We start from the raw sequence: 19,420 nt of genomic DNA, 5'->3' as shown, positions 1-19,420 counted from the left end.
TGACGATTTATTCATTCTACGTGTTATTTATTTATTTATTTATTCATTTTTGGGAAAATCAACAGTTTACATTTTTACAGATTGTACATAAGTAAAATAGCCAAAATAAAACCAATTACGGATTTCCTCCTTGTGATTTTACGTAAGACAGCATTAGAAGAAATAATTAAATTTATGAGAAATGTGAAGTTATAATTATATAAAATAAAAGAATTGTATAAAATAATAGAAAAAAATAATACAACAAAAATAAAAATAAAGGGGAAAAAAAAAAAACTAAAATTTATATAAAATAAAAGATTATCGATACATTGGTAACCATAAGAATACAAACAATATTGTGCATATAAATCATATCATAACCATAACCATAAGAAGACAATGTTGTGCATATAAATCATAGTATTGAAGTTGACGAACGTCTGGTGCAGACATATCTGGAAAATTTAAAACTAAATAAAGGCGCAGGCCCAGATCAAATTCCCCCCTTCTTCATCCTGAAATGCGCAAGCAGTCTCTCTAAGCCGTTATCCATTATATTCAATCGTTCCTTAAAAGAGGGTGTGGTACCTAATACTTGGAAAACTGCCTTCATAACACCCATTTTCAAAACTGGGCAAAAATCTGACATTGAAAACTATCGTCCTATTTCAAAATTGTGTGTCTTCAGCAAGGTGTTTGAAAAAATAATATACGATCAGATGTTTCCCGCTTTGAAATCCTCACTTAATGTTAACCAACATGGGTTTATGAGTGGAAAATCAACAACAACCAATCTAATAGCATTCACGGAATTCTTGCAAGATTATATGGATCAACGTGTAGACGCAATATACACGGATTATAGCAAAGCTTTTGACCTAGTGAATCACGACATATTATTACGCAAGCTTATACAAATCGGAGTCCACGGTGATCTTCTCAGATGGCTCTCATCTTATGTATCAAACCGTAGTCAAGTCGTAGTTGTGGGTGGCTTTAAATCGGACTGGGTAACCGTCCCATCAGGTGTGCCTCAAGGATCTCTATTGGGACCGTTACTATTTAACATTTACATCAATGATATAGGCCAATGCTTCAAATACTCCAAAACATTACTTTACGCAGATGATATGAAGGTTTTTTATCCTATCAGATGTACTGCTGACTGTCAAAAAATGCAAGAGGACCTAAACCGTCTTAATATTTACTGTACACAGCATAACCTTAAAATTAATGTTAAAAAGTGTTTCGTTGTGAATTTCACACGAAATAAAAATATCATTATCAATGAATATAATCTGAACGGCTCAATATTAATCAACAAAAAAGAAATCAAAGATTTGGGAGTGACATTGGACTCTAAGCTAATTTTTGATATTCAAATAGACTTAGTGACATCAAAAGCCTCTAAAATGTTAGGATTCATTCTTAGGACATGTAAAAAATTCAATAACCTTAGAACAATGAAAATCCTATATTTTGCTTATGTCCGCAGCTTACTAGAATATGCGTCACAAGTTTGGAACCCGCAATACATATCGTATGTGGAAATTCTAGAACGTATTCAAAATCGTTTTCTACGATACTTGGATTTCCGCAGCTACCGCCCACATCTAAGTCACCAAGATTCAGCAGCGTACTTCAATATACCATCATTAGAAGTTCGAAGAAGCTCGGCCGATGTACTTTTTCTTCAAAAAATAGCCAGGTCCGTTGTTGATTGCCCTGAACTCCTAGAACGAATTCAGATACGAGTTCCTAACAGACGAACCAGATCAAACATGATTTTTAGCCTCCCCCAATGCAACACTAATTCTAAGCAGAATTCTTTCATCTATCGTGCGTCCAACACTTTTAACACACACTATTCACAATTTGACATATTTAACTCTGCACCACACTCCTTAAAATCCCACAAACACTCTCTCGATACATTACAATAACAATAACTACAGATACCATCTAATACAACCACCACTTTATTAACTTCCTTTATTCATACCTCAACCTAACCGATCCCTCCTCATCCTACCCCCTCCCTATTCCCCCCTAAATAACTTGTTTCTTGAAATGTAATTTTCATTAGTAAATATCTCGGAATCACACTCAGATACACTTGTATATAATACCTATGTGGAAACCTGTAAATGGTTTATTTACTGAAACTAAATTATTATTATGCTGTTATTGATGTAAACTGTTGGTATCCCAAATAAAATAAAATAAAAAATAAAATAAAATAAAAATACCATAACAGGATTATAAATATATAAATACTAGAAACATAAACATCAGAAACATCAATTCAAAAAACATCAGTGAAATACTCTTTTAAGGTCATTTTATATTTAGTAAATTCGCAATTGAAGATGTCGATATTGAATAATATGTTATTGTAATTATTACATATTCTGTTCAGGCAAGAATTTTGTCTACAGTTCGTTTTGCTTTGATCGATTTTAAACAGGATAGAAGACCGTGTTAAACGTGCAGGCACATTAAATTTAATATTATTTAGCAACTCTGGGCATTGAATATTATTATTAATTAATTTATATAGGAATAGAGCATCTGCATGATGTCTTCGTACACTTAATGAATCAATTTTAAAGTACGAAGCTGCCTCTGCATAATTATTAAATCTTACAAATGACCTGTAACAGAGATATTTTAGGAATTTGTTTTGAATTGCTTCGATTTTGTTTATGTGGATTTTATAGAATGGAGACCAAACAATTGATGCAAACTCCAGATGACTTCGTACGTAGGCAAAGTAGAGTTGCTTAATGATATTGATGTTATTAAAAAGTTTTGTGTTTCTAATGATGAAACCTAACATTTTAGCAGCCTTATTTGTGATTTGTTGTATATGAAGGTTATATTGAAGTTTATTATCAAGAGTTATTCCAAGATCACGAATATTTGAGACTGTTGCAATGTTGATGTTATTTAAAGTATAATTAAATAATGTTTTATTTTTATTTCTGTTTATATGTAATAAAACTTTTATATTCAGAATCAACGTTTGTTGATCTAGATCAGTCATTCCCAAAGTGGTCGATATCGACCCTCCGTGTAAATGAGAAGAAAAAATTGGGGGGTGCATGAGATGTAAATGGGGGTCCACGAGATTGGAACTTGCATATTTGATACCAGTAGCAACGCGTTGTGCCCATACGCTCAATAGCAACGTCTGACCAACCTTGTTTTATTTTCTTTATACACGAAGGGCGGAGACAAACACTATACAAATAGTGATGTAATTTCTAGGGAAATCGATAATATCGTGGGAATTATTCATCTCGAACCCCCCCCCCCTATGGATTTGAAAATATTATGGGGAATTATTATTTTCAAAATTCCCTAGCCATGCCATCACTGGGGTCTACCAAAACAAAATCGGCACGTGGTCTACGGGACGAAAAAGTTTGAGAACCTCTGATCTAAATGAATATATGTTTTTTAATAACAACATTGAAGATATTAAAAACATTGAAGATATTAAAATAAATGCGGAAATAAAATCGTATGCGGAAATAACAAGAAATGACAAAAATAATGTGGAACCACCAAACTGCAAAAAACATGAACCAATAGTCATTGTTAAGCCGAAAGATAAACAACAAAAAAATACAGTTACAAAGGATGAAATAAAACAAAATATAGATCCAGTTAATTTCGGTGTCACCGGAATAAGAAATTTTAAACAAGGAGCAGTAATCGTAGAATGCAAAAATACAGCTGCAACAAAGAAGATGGAGGAGCAAATAATCTCAAAGATGGGAGGAAAATATGTCGTGAATACACCTAAACCTAAGAATCCTAAACTAAAAATCATTGGTTTAACAGATAAATTTACTCCGGAAGAAATTGTATCGAAAATTAAAATGCAAAATGATTACCTCGAAACAATTGAATCAAAAATTGAAATAAAATTTATAAAAGAAGTCAAAACGAAACGAGGTGACGTTAACTACATCATTTTCGCGGAAGTTGACGGAAAAACATACCATAGAATGTTACAAGAAGGCAGAGTAAATATTGGATGGGACAGATGTCGAGTATTCGACAACATTTCACTTTTAAAGTGTTACAAGTGCAATGGCTACATGCACAAATCACAAGATTGCAGAAATGAAAAAGCATGCACTCGTTGTTCCGGAATACATGACGACGACAATGAAAACTGTCAAAACGACATCCAATGCATTAACTGCAAGAAAATGAATGATCGACTAAAATTACAACTGCCAACTGACCATTTTGCTTGGAGTGATGAATGTTCTGTGCACATGAGAAAAATTGAAGCGGAAAAAAAGAAAATCGATTTTTTATGTCACTAAAGACCTGCTCTATGGTAAACAGTTACATAAAATTCGGACAACCAATCAGATAACGAAGAGAGTTTTTACATCCATAACATACAAAGTTCGCCTGCTCACCATGAAGAGTTATCCGCCAGAGCCGGAAAAACCATCAATATAATGCATCAAAATGTACAATGCATTCGAAATAAAATCTTAGAATTAGAAAATATTTTGTGTGAAAAAAATATCGACGTTTTTTGTGCTAGCGAACACTGGTTACAAAAGGGTGAAGCGACATCTATCAATTTTAAGGGCTATAAATTAGGTTCTATTTTTTGTCGAGAGAGCCATATTCATGGAGGTGTCTGCATCTACCTAAACGAAAACATTGCTTTTACAGAACTAGAAAGCGTTAAACAAATAACGAAAGAATTTGTATTTGAATGTGTTGGTATTGAAATCCCAAAGCTTAAAATGATAATTTGTACAGTTTACTATAATGACTCTGATATAAATATTTTTTTTGAACAACTTGAACTATTATTAAACAAAATTTGCAAAAACAACAAAAAACAAATAATACTCTGCGGTGACTTAAATGTTGATACAAGCTACAAGAACAAAAACGCAGATTCACTCAAAAACACACTAAAATCTCACAACATACGCTTGATTATTGATAAACCTACTCGTATACAAGGAAATAAAAAAAGTATAATTGATCATATAGGTACAAATATATCAAAAAGCTCTTACACATGGGAAGTCATAGAATTAGCTGTATCAGATCATATGGCACAGTTAATGCACGTAAAAACAGAATATAATATAAACCAAACGTGGTATACAAAAAACAATTATTTAACACAGAAAACACAAACATTTTTAACAATTACTTATCGTGTATATGTTGGGAACCACTGAAATCCTTTGAATCCATTAATGACAGCTACGAATACTTCATTAATGAAATAAATAGTGGTATGAAGCTTTGTTTCCCCTTTAAACAGTATAAATATCCCCAAAAACGCAAAATAAATTGGGTAACGACTGGTATTAAGATATCTATTAAACAAAAAAGACATCTGTACATGAAACAAAAAAACAAAAATGACCTCACAATCATAAACAATTACAAACAATACAAAAAAATTCTCAGTAAAGTAAAACAGGTAGCTAAACGGAATTACAATAGTAAACGAATTCAAAACGCGCAAAATAAAACCAAAACATCGTGGAACATAATAAAAGAGAACTCAAATAATTCTAATTCTAAAAGTAAACCAAAAATCTGTCTTAAAATAAATGATAACCTGGTATCAGAACCAAAAAACATTGCAAATGAATTTAACATTTTCTTTGCACCACCGCCACCACCACAAAACACATCTCTACATCCACAATCTGCCAAAACAGTCAAAAACAAACAGTCGCGATCATTCTTTATAACGCCTGTAAACAGGGAGGAAATTATTAAAATCATCGTAAAACTGAAAAATAAAAGCAGTGTCGGCACTGACAAAATCCCTATAAAAATTATAAAAGCATGTGCAGAAGCGTTAAGTTACCCGTTGGAAATATTAATTAACAAATCTTTTGAATCAGGAACCTTCCCAGAACAATTAAAACAATCTATTATTGTACCTTTGTATAAGAAGGGTCCTAAACAGGAAATCTCAAACTACAGACCGATATCCTTATTACCAAACTTTTCAAAAATATTTGAAAGAGCCATGTACAATCGCATTTATACCTTTCTCGAAAACTTTGAGATAATATGTCCACAACAATTTGGATTCCGTAAAGGCCGTTCAACAACACAGGCAGTTTTCAATTTTTTGAACAAAATTCTAGAAAATATTAATATTAGTAAAAAAACTGTAGGTATCTTTCTCGACCTCTCAAAAGCATTCGACAATGTTGATCATAAGCTTCTTCTAACTAAACTTGAACATGTGGGTATTAGAGGTCTAGCATTAAAATGGTTTGAATCGTACTTAAAAAATCGTCAGCAGAAAGTTCAAATTTCAAATATCAATGAAAAAATGGTCCAGTACATGGTAGAATCTAAATGGAGAACAATAAACAAGGGTGTGCCACAAGGAAGCATTCTTGGGCCTCTCCTCTTCCTTATCTATATAAACGAACTTCCAATAATTGCTGGCACAGAATGTTCAATGTTTGCTGATGACACCGCTTTGTTGTTTGAATGTAATGGAGACGTTGACGAATTTAACAAACAAGTTAACGAGACTTGCCAATTAATTGCAAACTGGCTGTTATCGCAACACCTATCACTCAACACAAACAAAACCCAAATTTTAAAATTTTGTCCAGTGCAAGCTACACCGATAAATATAAATGTAAACATTAATAATAATACTATCGAACCTTCCCAAACCTGTTCACTACTGGGAATGGAATTAGATATAAACATAAACTGGAAAGAACATGTCTCAAAAATTGTAGCAAAAATCAGTAGTTTTTCTTATGTTCTGGGTACCTTAAGAAAAATATTAAACACCGAATCAGTAATAGCCGCATACTATGGTTATGTATACTCAATAATAAAATACGGTATTATTTTTTGGGGAAACTCGGTAAACGCTAAAGATGTTTTCATCATACAAAAGAGATGCATAAGAAAAATTACAAACTCTGATCGTTTAGACTCATGTAGACCTATGTTTAAAAATCTGAAAATACTGACAGTCACAGACATATATATTGGAGTTATGCATGTTAGTGCGATCATCTACAGACAAGTTCCCACTAAAAAACTCAACACATAAATACGCTACAAGGCTCACAGAAAACTTACTAATACCAAAAGCAAACAAAACAATATTCCAAAAAGGACCATACTACATGGCCATTAAAGTATATAACAACCTTCCACATAACATTAAACAAATACAAGATACACACAAATTCAAAACGTTACTAAACACTTTCCTTGTTAATAAATGTCACTACACGTTGAGTGAATACCTCACGTAAATGAAACACCTATTTTTATTGGTATATATATTTGTATTTTTTTTATTTTTTCGTTGGTATATTGTTATTTTATGTGTATAAACATTGTAATTAAATAAATGTGGTTAGCTGGAAGAAATGGGGTCTACCCATAAGCTATACCTTTTGTAATTTTAATTTTACAATAAATAATTTTTGATTTGATTTGATTTGATTTGAAAAAAAAATAAATAATATTTGTCACTCAACTTCCTTATGCTAGGTAATTTTGATAACAAACGCCCATTTTAATCATATTCCGTCATTATCATTATTTTTAGTCAGTTCCTGGAGACGTAATTTTTTTTTTTGGTATTTGTAAACTACTTTAAGATGATTTTTCTCAAAAAGGCAACTCGTAAATTGGCAGCATTAATAAAGTTTTAGAATAAATGATCTTAACAATATATAGAAACAGAAAAACGTTTTAATTTATCATTTATTAGAGGAAAAAAAACTCACCTTGTCGCCTTGACCGCACAGTGAAACATAAATAATATTTTTTGGCCAAACTCAAACTGTATAAAATCACCGTGCACATACCGTGGGGAACTGGCTGTCCATAACGGGTCTAATCACCTTTATTAGCATCCGATGCCGCCCGATTATTATAGGTACAGTCCGGGGATATTTATGACCCACCTTACATGGGCCTCGGAAACCCCGATTCTCAGTGATATCGGTGAAGCCCGATTTAGCGTGACGCCTTGTGATTATGATTGAACAACTGTTCACATTTTTGTTGTTGAATTGTGTGAAAAAAAATATGTTTTGTTTCGTATTTTTCAAAATATTTTAGTATGTTTATTTTAGTATGAATGATATCTTTTTTTTAATTTTTTTTATTTGGTACAATATTTTTTACACTTCAATGTTTTCCAGTAATGTTGGCCTCACTGGGTGGCTTGCCCGTGCTGAGGCCTTCATTTTATAATATGAAAATATAATCTTGTGTGTTTGTGAGTGATGTGTTATATTTGTTTTGTGTGTTACGTGTAGGTTTTTTTTTAAATTTATGCTATGACATTTTGGTAATATTGTCTTTTTTGTTCTTTAATCCATTTTGTAATTTTGTGTGTGAATTTATTTATATTTTCCTCAATTTTAATTTCAAGTTTTACACTGTTGAAAGCTTTTATAGCATGGTATTGGTAGTGTCTTTGTCCAAAGCTTGAATTTACTGTCGGAGTTTTTATGTTTTCTTTGTTCGCTTGTTTAACTGGTCTGTTAGTGTTATTTAGTGTATGTTGAAATTTTTTTTTTGTCAGAAATGTAGTTTAGTAGTGTTTTAATGTATAATTGGCGTATTTCTAGTACGTGTTAAAAGAACACGTGTTCTCGATATATTCCGAATGACTAATATTTTATCGTGACGCTTGCGTGCTGTCACTTTTTAACATGATCATTTTTCTCCGTGTACGAATAATTTGCCAATATGTAATTGAATTCCTTCTTCCATGTGATTTAAGCATCTCATGGATTTGCTCTCTGACACGCTCTACGAAAGTCTCAAATCTAGGAGGAATGTGACCCTTAAAGAAACAGCATTAAAAATAATAAACTATTTTATTGACAGCCCTCCTGGAATACAATACATTGTTCGTACCGAACATCTACCGCCAGTGTATTCCACATGTCAGAATGGACGTTCTGGTCCAGTATAGTATGACAAGAGGCATGGTGCAGCTAAATGAAATCTCTAGGTCTCTTGACATTTTCAACATCGGCCTTGAATTTTTTAGGCAAGCAAAATAATTTTAAATTATCTCATGTATATTATAATACGATTAAATAAATATGTTATACACATTATTAAAAAAAGTGCAATGATGAAGGACTTAGCTAGTAAAGGTTTTTAACCCACACCCTCATCATCATCATCACTTTTGGCTCTACAACCCCTGGTGGGTCTTGGCCTCCTCAAGAGTCTTCCTCCACTCATCTCGGTCCCGCGCCAGTTCTCTCCAGTTTTGAAGCTCGAAGGCAGACAAATCTTTGAGGACGTTGTCGCTCCATCTTAACCTTGGCCTTCCCAGGCTCCTTCTCCCTATCGGTCTTGAGCTCAGCAGGGACTTTGGTTCTTGATGCTCGGTCATTCTCTCCACATGACCTAGCCACCGAAGTCTTCCCAGTTTCATGAATTTTGTGACGTTTAGCTCCTTAAACAGAGTATAGAGCTAATAGCTAATAGCTATACCCACACCCTCATACTCATAATAATATAATATAACTCATTATAATACGTAGGGATAAGAACAGGTTAGTGAAAACGTTACACATAATCACGCGTATGCGTACTGTGTATACCGGCCGTAATACCGCTGTATAAGTGGCTGACAGATTTTTAAACTGCCCGACCCCCAGGATTACGGACGTATTACTATGGTATTAAGACGGAGATCGCGGACTTTGTTAAAAATCTGGTCGATTTGACAAATATCGTTCAGTCTCGTAATGAAAATGTAAAAAAAGCAGTAATACCCATTGGCAGCACTATCAGAGGAATATTTTAAATCGAAATATCAATTTACCAAAGCAAATACGGATCGCATAATCTAATTGGCCAAATTTCGAAGCAATTCAAAGCAGAGCGGTTCAATGACATCCCAAATATCATCTGTAGAAACGTGAAGTTAGCAACTAAACGCGAAATGCAAAAATTACCGTGTTTTTGAAGATTGGAACAAATTGGTGCCAGTCTAAAAAATATTGCATGAATATTATTATGAGTAAATATTTGAACCCAAGCAGTATACGGCCCTCCTTATCATATAGCTATACCAGTGCCACAGCGGCGTATTAGGGAATCTTTATAAGTAAGAGTGATACAGTTCAACCTATAGTAAGGTTGTTTTGAAATATTTCTCCTACAGGAACGGTAGGGTCCATAGACTTCACGGAGATAACCGGAAAACGTTCGGGTTTATTTCCGTTTGAATTGTAGAACTTATACGTATTATAAATTGTTTCATTCAAATACCTGGCAATTTTAAAATTATTTCCTGGAAAACAACTCTGAATGCAAATTTATTTTTAAACTCTGCAAATCCTCTTCCTGTTGGAAAGTATATTTTTGAATAAAGAACAACAGATTTGTATTTTAAATTAAGAACTACCTTTGAGATGAAACCCGCTAGAAGAGCTTTGAAGCTACTATTTTTGACACTTTCGTATTTCTGAATTCGCCCCCGGAACCATTTATTGGATAACCAACATCTCTGCCATAGGTCACCGTAAGCAGTTTGCTACGTTTGGTGATTTAGTAGGGGTGCCCGGGTTCGTCGGGTGATGTGTGTTCAGGATGGGCCTGCCCACCAGCTGCGTAGCGTGCCAGATCGGGAGAGGCTGATTTGGGGAGACCTTTTGACCTCTCCAACTGGACTCCCGACCCATCGCCTTGCGCGGCAGTGAGAGTGATACATTCATATGTCCGTCACTCCTGGACATACTGATTCCTACCCATCCCTCATACCTTTACCTTCCCAGAACTTCCTCTCCTTCCTATTCTTAAAAAATACCCTCCTCACACATCCCAAAAGATGACATAGGCCCTGAGGGAATTTATTTTGTTAATATGGGGTGGTTAAGGTATAGCGTCCTTGAGGTAATTTTGCACAAAAACGGCGCTATGCAAATCATCCAAGTGTTATTATTATTATTAAATACCCGTTTGGTGCGGTGTCTACGGATTTCTCTCGATTTATGCGTTAGGTAGTCTTATTTATTTATTTTTTACATTAGATACATTTAAAGCAGACATAACAGTAATAATATAGCATAATGAGAGCATATATTTAAAATGAGTATGTACAAGTGTTATTACGTTGAATTTAGTTCCTAGTTAGGCAGATTGCCTGTTCTAAGGAACCAAATGTTTGTGAAATGCCAAATGTAATTTAATTTTTACTCTTTTTTTTTTTAAATAAGTATACTCATATTAAGTTTTTACTAAATGTGACATTAATAGGTAAACATGTATAGTTTTAAGTGACATTATATAATAGTTTTTCAGTCTTATATTAAGTTTTTACTAAATGTGACATTAATAGGTAAACATGTATAGTTTTAAGTGACATTATATAATAGTTTTTGAGTCTTATATTAATATTAGTCTTGTATTAATGTTTTCTCCCTAATGATGCGATTAAGGTTCCGATTAAGATAATGAAGTTTTCTTTTTTTTAATATTATATTACAATTTCAGACCATTCAACGGAAAAGTTTTTAATTTGAAAAGTCGCGCTCATTTCAATTAATATTCTCTATATAAACACTAACCACTAAACAAAACAGCTATTGAAGACATGTTGTCATTTTGTGCTCCTACAAACGCTGAGTCGGCAGTCATCCGGCTACCGCTGACTCAGCACATTCTACCCACTATACACCCATGATCATGATACAATCCAAATGTATTCCCGAAGTGTAATTTTCCATTTAGCAAAAAGCCAGCCTAGTGTAATGTAAATCACAGAAAACCACTTATATTTTCGTATCGCGGACATCTTTCTGTCAAGTTATTTTGCTGACTGACGAAAATAATGTTGGTTTTTTTGCTGATGCTTCGAATTTCGAATTCTCGGCGTGCTTCGAAATAGGAACGTCGTTCATTTGTCATTTTGATATTTTAATGTGGGTCAAGTGACGAAATAAACTACCCTACGTACAGAATTCGAATAGCTATTTCGCTTTTTAAATTGGTGCATCATTGTTTTTATTAACATCTCTTCAATTATGGATTTCGGTTGTCAAAAGCATATTTTTTGTTAAATATAAAATTGTATTATATTTTATATCCATATTGCATAGTCTAACCATATTCGTGTCCAATAAAACCCACGAGAGATCCGTCGTATGCCAATTGTGAACGCATTATGTTTTTTTTATATATTCATTTATTGCATTTTTGCAGTGTTGTAGCAAGTAGTTTACGACTTCATTTTAAGTATGATGAAAATAAAAATAAACACATTAAAATAATTAGACATGCATATTATTACATATAATCATACAAACAATTCAATTCTAAATAATAGAGGAAAATTAAAATAAAGACAGGTAAGAATTAAATTTACGCGTTATTTATTTATTTATATAAATATTAAATATTAATGATTTAAAATCACAAAATATTACATAGTATCATAAATATTTAGGAGACATTTAGATACTCGCTTGTACCTAGATTGAATGCAGTTGCCAACACTTTCGCAGAATTGTAGATGTGTTCAACTGCACGAAATATAGTTACATAGGCCCATTTTCACCTCGGTGGCTTCGTCAACAAGCAAAATTTTCGCATCTGGGGCTCGGAAAACCCAAAGGTTATTGTTGAAAAGCCTCTCTATCCTCAACGTGTGACTGTTTGGTGCGGTTTATAGTCCGGCGGAGTCATTGGACCTTACTTTTTCGAAAATGAGGCTGGAGCAACAGTTACGGTGAATGGATTGCGCTATCGAGAGATGATTAATGATTTTTTATGGTTAGAATTGGATGGTATTGATCTGGACAACGTTTACTTTCAACAAGACGGCGCTACGTGCCACACAAGCAACGAAACCATTGATCTTTTACGATTGAATATCAAAATAACACCTCTTATTGGAAAACCCTGTATATGAATATGAGGTGAGGAAGTTCTGAGAAGGAAAAAGGCATGATGGGTGGGTAGGAAACTGGGAAATATGAAAACATCCCTCCAACTGCGGTGCAATGCGATGGGTCGAGAGAGTCCGGCCGATGAGGTCAAAAGGCCTCCGGCCCGCCATGCAGCAGGTGGGCAGACGCATCCGCCACCCAGAAAAACCTCACCCCATGAACCCGTGCACCCCTGCAAAGTCATCAAATGTAGCGAACCACTTGAGGTGATCTATGGCAGAGGTGTTGGTTATCCAATAAATGTACCCTTACCCGCCTCCCAATATGAAGGCCACCGCCACAAATGATTTTATATAAAACGTTATTTAATTGAACAGTGATCAAAGACATTCCATTTCACATTACTTGTGATTATTACATTTTTCGTTTACATGCAAGACGTGTGAGAAAGAGTTTGATCTCTTCATACATATTTCTCACATTTTCATTACTTCTCAGTGTGTAAACTATGAAACAATATCCTTTTTTTCCTGCAGAAGTATCTAGAGAAGAACACTTCTTGTTTTATCTACATTTATACATTTTCTCTTTTATATGCGTATATTATTCGGCAAGTATTTTGATTCACGAACATGCCATATCTTCCTGGGAAGTTCCCATTTATTTTTACCTTCTCTCATTATTTTTACATTTAAGCTTCCTCTGCTTTAAATAAATACATTTGCTTTTGTTATTTTACTAATGACGTTGTTTTCTTTATTCCAGGTAAGCGCCAGTCAATTATAAATCAACAATTTATTAATCAGAGCAACATTTGGAGTTTTGGTAAGAGCTTTTTTAAATATACGACGCGTAGACTGACACACTTAGCTTTGCAGACGGCTAGCGGAACAACTAACGACGGAACGGAATTTTTTTGTAGAATTATAAAGACTGATTTAGGTTGCGTTAGAATGAGACGACAATAGATGAGTCTTTATATAAAGTAGCGTGATCTCACTCAGCCTATTTCTATACTAGACATCTTTTCCGTACGTTTCATATGACCTCCGTGGTCTAGGGGTAGGGCTCTCGACTAGCAATCCAGAGGTCGCGAGTTCAAATCCCGGCGTGCGCAAGTAAATTTTATTTGAATGATTTTGTGTTTTTTACAATTTATTAAATGAAATTAAAATATAGTATACTTGAGGCACACTCCACGCCTGGCACAGCCACATGTAGCCCTGGTGTAAGATAACCATTCCGTTGCTTCAAATGGCTTTAGCCGTGTTTAATAACTAGATCTGATTAGCCAGGTGCTTCTCCACGTTCCTCTTCCAATCTCCTTCCCCTCCCTGCTACCTTCATCCTCACAAAATTCCCCCAATGCCACAGTCTCACTGCCTCCAAACGATTACTATTTCCGGCAGCGATATCATCCCAAAAACAACAGTCAAACTTCTCAGTGTCAATTTAGATTCAGACTTTTCGTTTAAAAGTCAAATAAATAGGACTGTAAGCACCGGTTTTTTTCACCTAAGACAACTCAAGTCTGTCCGAAGAAACCTTCCTTCAGAAGCAACAAAACTACTTATCAACTCTTACGTAGTCTCACGTCTCGATTACTGCAACGGCATTTATGCCAGCCTTCCAAAATATCAAATTGACAAACTTCAATCAGTGTTTAATGCAGCAGCACGGCTCATAACCGGGGTTCCAAAATATTCGCACATTTCAGAACACCTTCGTAACCTTCACTGGCTCAAGTGCCCTGAAAGAATCCAGTACAAACTGTGCTGGATGCTTAGAGTAATAATATACAAGAGACCGTGCTATGCGAAATGTTGTAAGTGGTTTTGGACCAAAGATGACCAAAGAGCATTTGGTCTACAAACTGATGCAGGGTTGTCAAAAGTTAGAACAATTAGGTATTTTGTCGTGAGTCGTAAATAATCAAATGCAATTTCTAGTATATATATTTTAATATATTACATTATAAATATGAACAATTAGAAAGTTATTATCATGTGAATAAAATTATAAAATAAATTTCATTTCCATCGAAAATTAACCTAACTCTTCAGGCCTCGACAGTATTTTTTCAGAGAGTCGAAATATTTCCGTTTAGCAAAAAAATCCAAATAAATAGAATATTTCTGAATGTATCCGAAAACTAAAAACTGTTTTGGAAAGATGATAAAATACGCTTCCAAATGTTATAATTCAAAATAAACATAATTTTTTTAATATAAAAATTTTGCATGCTAACATAAAAAAGTTTTAAAAATGGCAGACATCACAGTATTTCTAATTCTCCTAGGTTCTCCAGTGGTGACTGGTCTAACATGTGAGAAAGTAAGATATCATTAAGATATTACATTATTTTACCGCCAGATCGGCTAAGCGCCTCTCTGAAAACCCGTTCACTATTTGTACAAGTTAAAATTACGTCATCTGATGGATAAACTAATCTGACACAGGCGGGGAGGACACATTTGAGTTTGGTATAATCTGAAAATATTATTCTGTATTAGTTAATAGTAAGTTAGTGGTTTATTAGTCAATAGTCATTACCAAATATTTTTTATGGTGGTGTCAAAGCGGATGAAAAAAAAATCATAAAAACCTTTTGTGTAACCAAGGGTACTCTTAAATTAGATTGAGGCACCGCGAAATCCGTTAGACGGACCTTTGTTTTCGTTGTGTCTAAGTGCTCAAATGTGCGGAACAGATTGCACTGTGGTATTTGGGAGTCCAATTTTCCCGATTTGTTGCACGAATCCATTTCATTAGCCTTTTTTCATCCTTTAGAAAACTGTAAATAGTTAAATATTTAATACTAAACCAATTTCAGCACAGCCCTGAATTTTTTATAACGAAAAAAAAAACAAAGACAAAAATTATTCCGTCTCTGTCCATTTACCAACAAATTAGCGTTCATATTATGAGAGAGAAAGAGACAGAGATACATTCAGATGCCGACTGAAATAGGTAAGTTGCATTATTATAATTTAGCCAAGATTTCTTGTTAGTTAAACATATTAAAAGTGCATTAAAACGCATACAAAACGGATGTTTATTATATAGATACAAATAGTGCAAGGATTGTTTATATAATGGTGGAAGTTACTTGTGGTTTTGTAGTTAAGGATATAAAATATTTGATATCAAAGATGAATACAGTGAAAAACATGTATTCTTTAATAAATACCTGTGAAAACTGATTTTTTTTGTTCCTTTCGAGCTTCGGTTGAAGCACCCATACATAGCACATATAGCCATAGTGTTTTTTTTTTTTAAATTCGCTCAATTAACGTAAAAATATCAATATGTTTGCACTTTTGAGCCTACGCACGGATGACAGATCACACTGGTGTGAACTTCGCCCGCTTTAAAAACTCGCTTCATACCGTTTAGACAGTATGTTTTTAACAGAAATTGTTTGTCTCTGTTTTTTGTACGTTAATGGAACCGAGCTAAAAGGGAGAGCATTATTTTGCGAGTATGTCAACGATTTGTACAAATATTAGTGCGGTCTCTTGTATATTATTACTCTAAGGCTGGATGGTGTTTAAATCCATCAATGAAATGGCCCCACCCTACATCTCTGAACTATGCTTCCCGGAAAACACTGGTCTGAGGCAGTCAACGCTTAGATCAGCAACATCAGCAGCTGTAGGCAGACTGATAGAACCTATGCGCAAGCCAAATACTAAGTTTGGTGATCGCGCTTTCGGAGTATCTGGGCCGAAGGCTTGGAATAAACTCCCTCCGGAACTAAGATCCATAACAAGTCCAACAGAATTCAGGTCTAAATTAAAAACTTACCTTTTTAAGCTGTCCTACCCTTAAATTAAATATTTGATTCCTGAGAGAAAGTCCAATTATATCCAATTTGGCTATTATGTCCTAAATGCTGTATCTAAATTTCGCTAAATAACATTATTATATTGGCGCAGTCGGAAGGTTTTTATTTAAAAATATTTTTTCTATATTTTGGCTAAGTCCCCATCTTCAAAGTTATCTGTACTTTGGTAACCACGTCAAGTTCATTAAATCACTCTTTTTATGCTGTATTCAATATTCAACACACCTTTTCAATTTTCGACTTCAGAAAACTTTTACTTCGTCGTACGAAATGATTTCTTTTCTTCCCACACATTTAATTTAGTCAAAAGTAACCAATACCAGTTGGCCAAGCCTATCACATGCATGTGTATTACAATGAGCTGTAATTTTTTTTGTGCTACTAAAACTCGCAAACGGAGAGCTCCACCGATAAAGTTTCTTACTGGAAGTTCTGCTGCCTTCTTCTGTTAAGTTCTTCAGTTTCTATGTAGGCCAAATTCATTTTCAAGTCATACTGTCGTTTCCTTTCTGCCAATTGGTCCTTTGAAGTTTGTATTTAAAACAAAAAATTGGTACATTATAGTTACGTTAATTCATTCAACATTTCATTAAAGTTGTTTTTAAAATCCTATATAAACCCTAACATTTATGGTTCATATATAGCATTAAATGTGTTGAAAGGGGTGATCAGGTTACCCGCTGTCAGTATAGAATAGAACCCTGCCCTACCGCTAGTCGAGCTTCCTGCCCTCTAGACCAGTGGTTCTTAACCTTTTTGGCTGGCGACCCAAGGTACGAATATATTTGAAGTACGCGACCCTAATCTAATTTTTTATTTTTTTTCCATTGACAGGTTATGTAATTTTATACTATAAAATTTATACGATGTATTGGTAAAATTAGAAATAAACAAATTTATTTAAATGTTCTGTATTAAAATCAGACCAGCATTAAAACAGTTAAAAAATTTACAGCAAAATAATCAGTGACTACCCTGGTGTTGTATTTTTGAACAAAGATCATGTATACGTGGAGTTATGTTTATAGAAAGTGCACACCCCATGTCATGCTGAGGATCCAACCTATTCCTGTACTTATTCTTCATAACAGCAAGGCATGAAAATCCTGCTTCACATAAATAAGTAGTTGGGAAAGGTAGCAGGGCTTTTTCAGCTTCATTGCTCAGAACAGGCTTCCCAGATAATTGTGCCCAAAATTTTGTGAGACTCGTTCTGGCAAATCTCTCTTTTAAAAGTGCATCACCTTGCATTTCGAGCAATTCTTCTTGTAATCCAGCTGAATCGTTTTCAACGCCCATTACATCTACTTCAAATGGATTTCTTACCCAACTGTATTTCACGATATGGACATTTTGTGGAATATATCTTTCCATTTCATTTTCAAGTCTTCTCAAATGTTCTAAAAAAATAGGCATGGTCTCCACGAAAATACGGTTGCCATTAAGATTAAGATCTTCCAAAAACAAGTTTAATGTTGGAAACGCTGCCAATTGACATTGAGCAATTTTATTTTGCCAAAGTTTTGTTTTGTTTTTAAAAACAGTAATTTTTTCATAAATGTCTACTACAGTGCGATTTTGACCTTGCATTTCTGTGTTCAACTGATTCAAGTGGTGGAAAATATCACCCAAATATGCCAATTTAGCCATCCATTTGTTGTCACTGAAGCGATCAGCACATTCGTGTCTTTTATCTGTCAAAAATATTTCTATTTCTGTTTTAAGAGAAAGAACTCTAGCTAGAATCTTTCCGCGGGATAGCCAGCGAATATCCGAATGGTATAATAAATTCTGGTGTTCTGAACCCATTTCTTCGCACATCAGTCGAAATATCCGAGAGTTCATAGCGCGTGCCTTTATGAAATTTATAATTTGTATTACGTCCTGTAACACCTGATGTAGATCTGGCTGCATATCACGTGTAGCCAAGTTTTCTCGATGTAAAAAGCAGTGTATTAAAACAACCTCTGGATTTCGTTCCTTGACTTTGGCACAAAACCCGATGCGACTCCCTATCATTGCCGGTGCTCCATCTGTACAGACTGCAAGACAATTGTCCCACAGTAATTGGTGTTCCACAAAGAACTTGTCTATTAAAAGAAATATATCAGCCCCAGTTGTAGTTTCAGAGAGCTTTTCACAAAGCAGGAACTCTTCATTGAAATTTTGTGGAGTTCTGTATCTTACGTACACCAACAGCTGTGGGAAATCTTCAATATCAACTGATTCGTCGATTTGAATTGAAAATTTGATGGCTTTTTTGAGATCCGTTATTAATTGTTCTAAAATATCTGATGACATTAAATCTATTCTCTTTTTCACAGTATCGTTTGAAATTGGCACCATTTCCAGCTTCTTTGCAATTTCATCTCCACAGACAGTTCTTGCCATGGCTATTGCAGCTGGTTTAATCAACTGCTCAGCAATACTATGGGGTTTTTTACATTGAGCTACTTTTAAAGCTACTTCGAAAGAAGCGTAGGTAGTTTTTTCTAACGAAACTGTTGCTGAACTTGATGGTGCATCAAGTCTCATGCGCTTTGTTTGTGTTTCTTTTTCTTTCCAAAAAGCAAGCGGTTTATTTGCGTACGTTGGATGGACTTTTTCGAGATGTCTCTTCAATTTGTTTATTTTTAGCGATTCATTTGAAAGAAGTTGCGTACAAACC

At 34.3% G+C, this 19,420-nt stretch overlaps 1 protein-coding gene and 1 long non-coding RNA gene across 4 annotated transcripts in view; one reads left to right on the top strand and one right to left on the bottom strand.

Moving 5' to 3' along the window:
- The window catches only part of LOC149409902 (latrophilin Cirl-like), an 847,643-nt gene that overhangs the window by 333,031 nt on the left and 495,192 nt on the right, over nt 1-19,420 (top strand). The window lies entirely within an intron of this gene.
- Nucleotides 14,694-16,156, bottom strand: LOC149409905 (uncharacterized). Its single transcript, XR_016305098.1, has 3 exons — nt 16,096-16,156; nt 15,511-15,699; nt 14,694-15,395 (listed from the first exon to the last, which is right to left on the bottom strand). It is a non-coding gene; the product is annotated as an uncharacterized LOC149409905 (long non-coding RNA).

Source organism: Hesperophylax consimilis, chromosome 29 (assembly GCF_061612785.1).
Source record: "Hesperophylax consimilis isolate HC1 chromosome 29, BYU_Hcon_1.0, whole genome shotgun sequence".
Classification (NCBI taxonomy): domain Eukaryota; kingdom Metazoa; phylum Arthropoda; class Insecta; order Trichoptera; family Limnephilidae; genus Hesperophylax; species Hesperophylax consimilis.
Note: the sequence above shows the minus strand (reverse complement) of the source record. Positions and strands in the feature narration are given on the sequence as shown.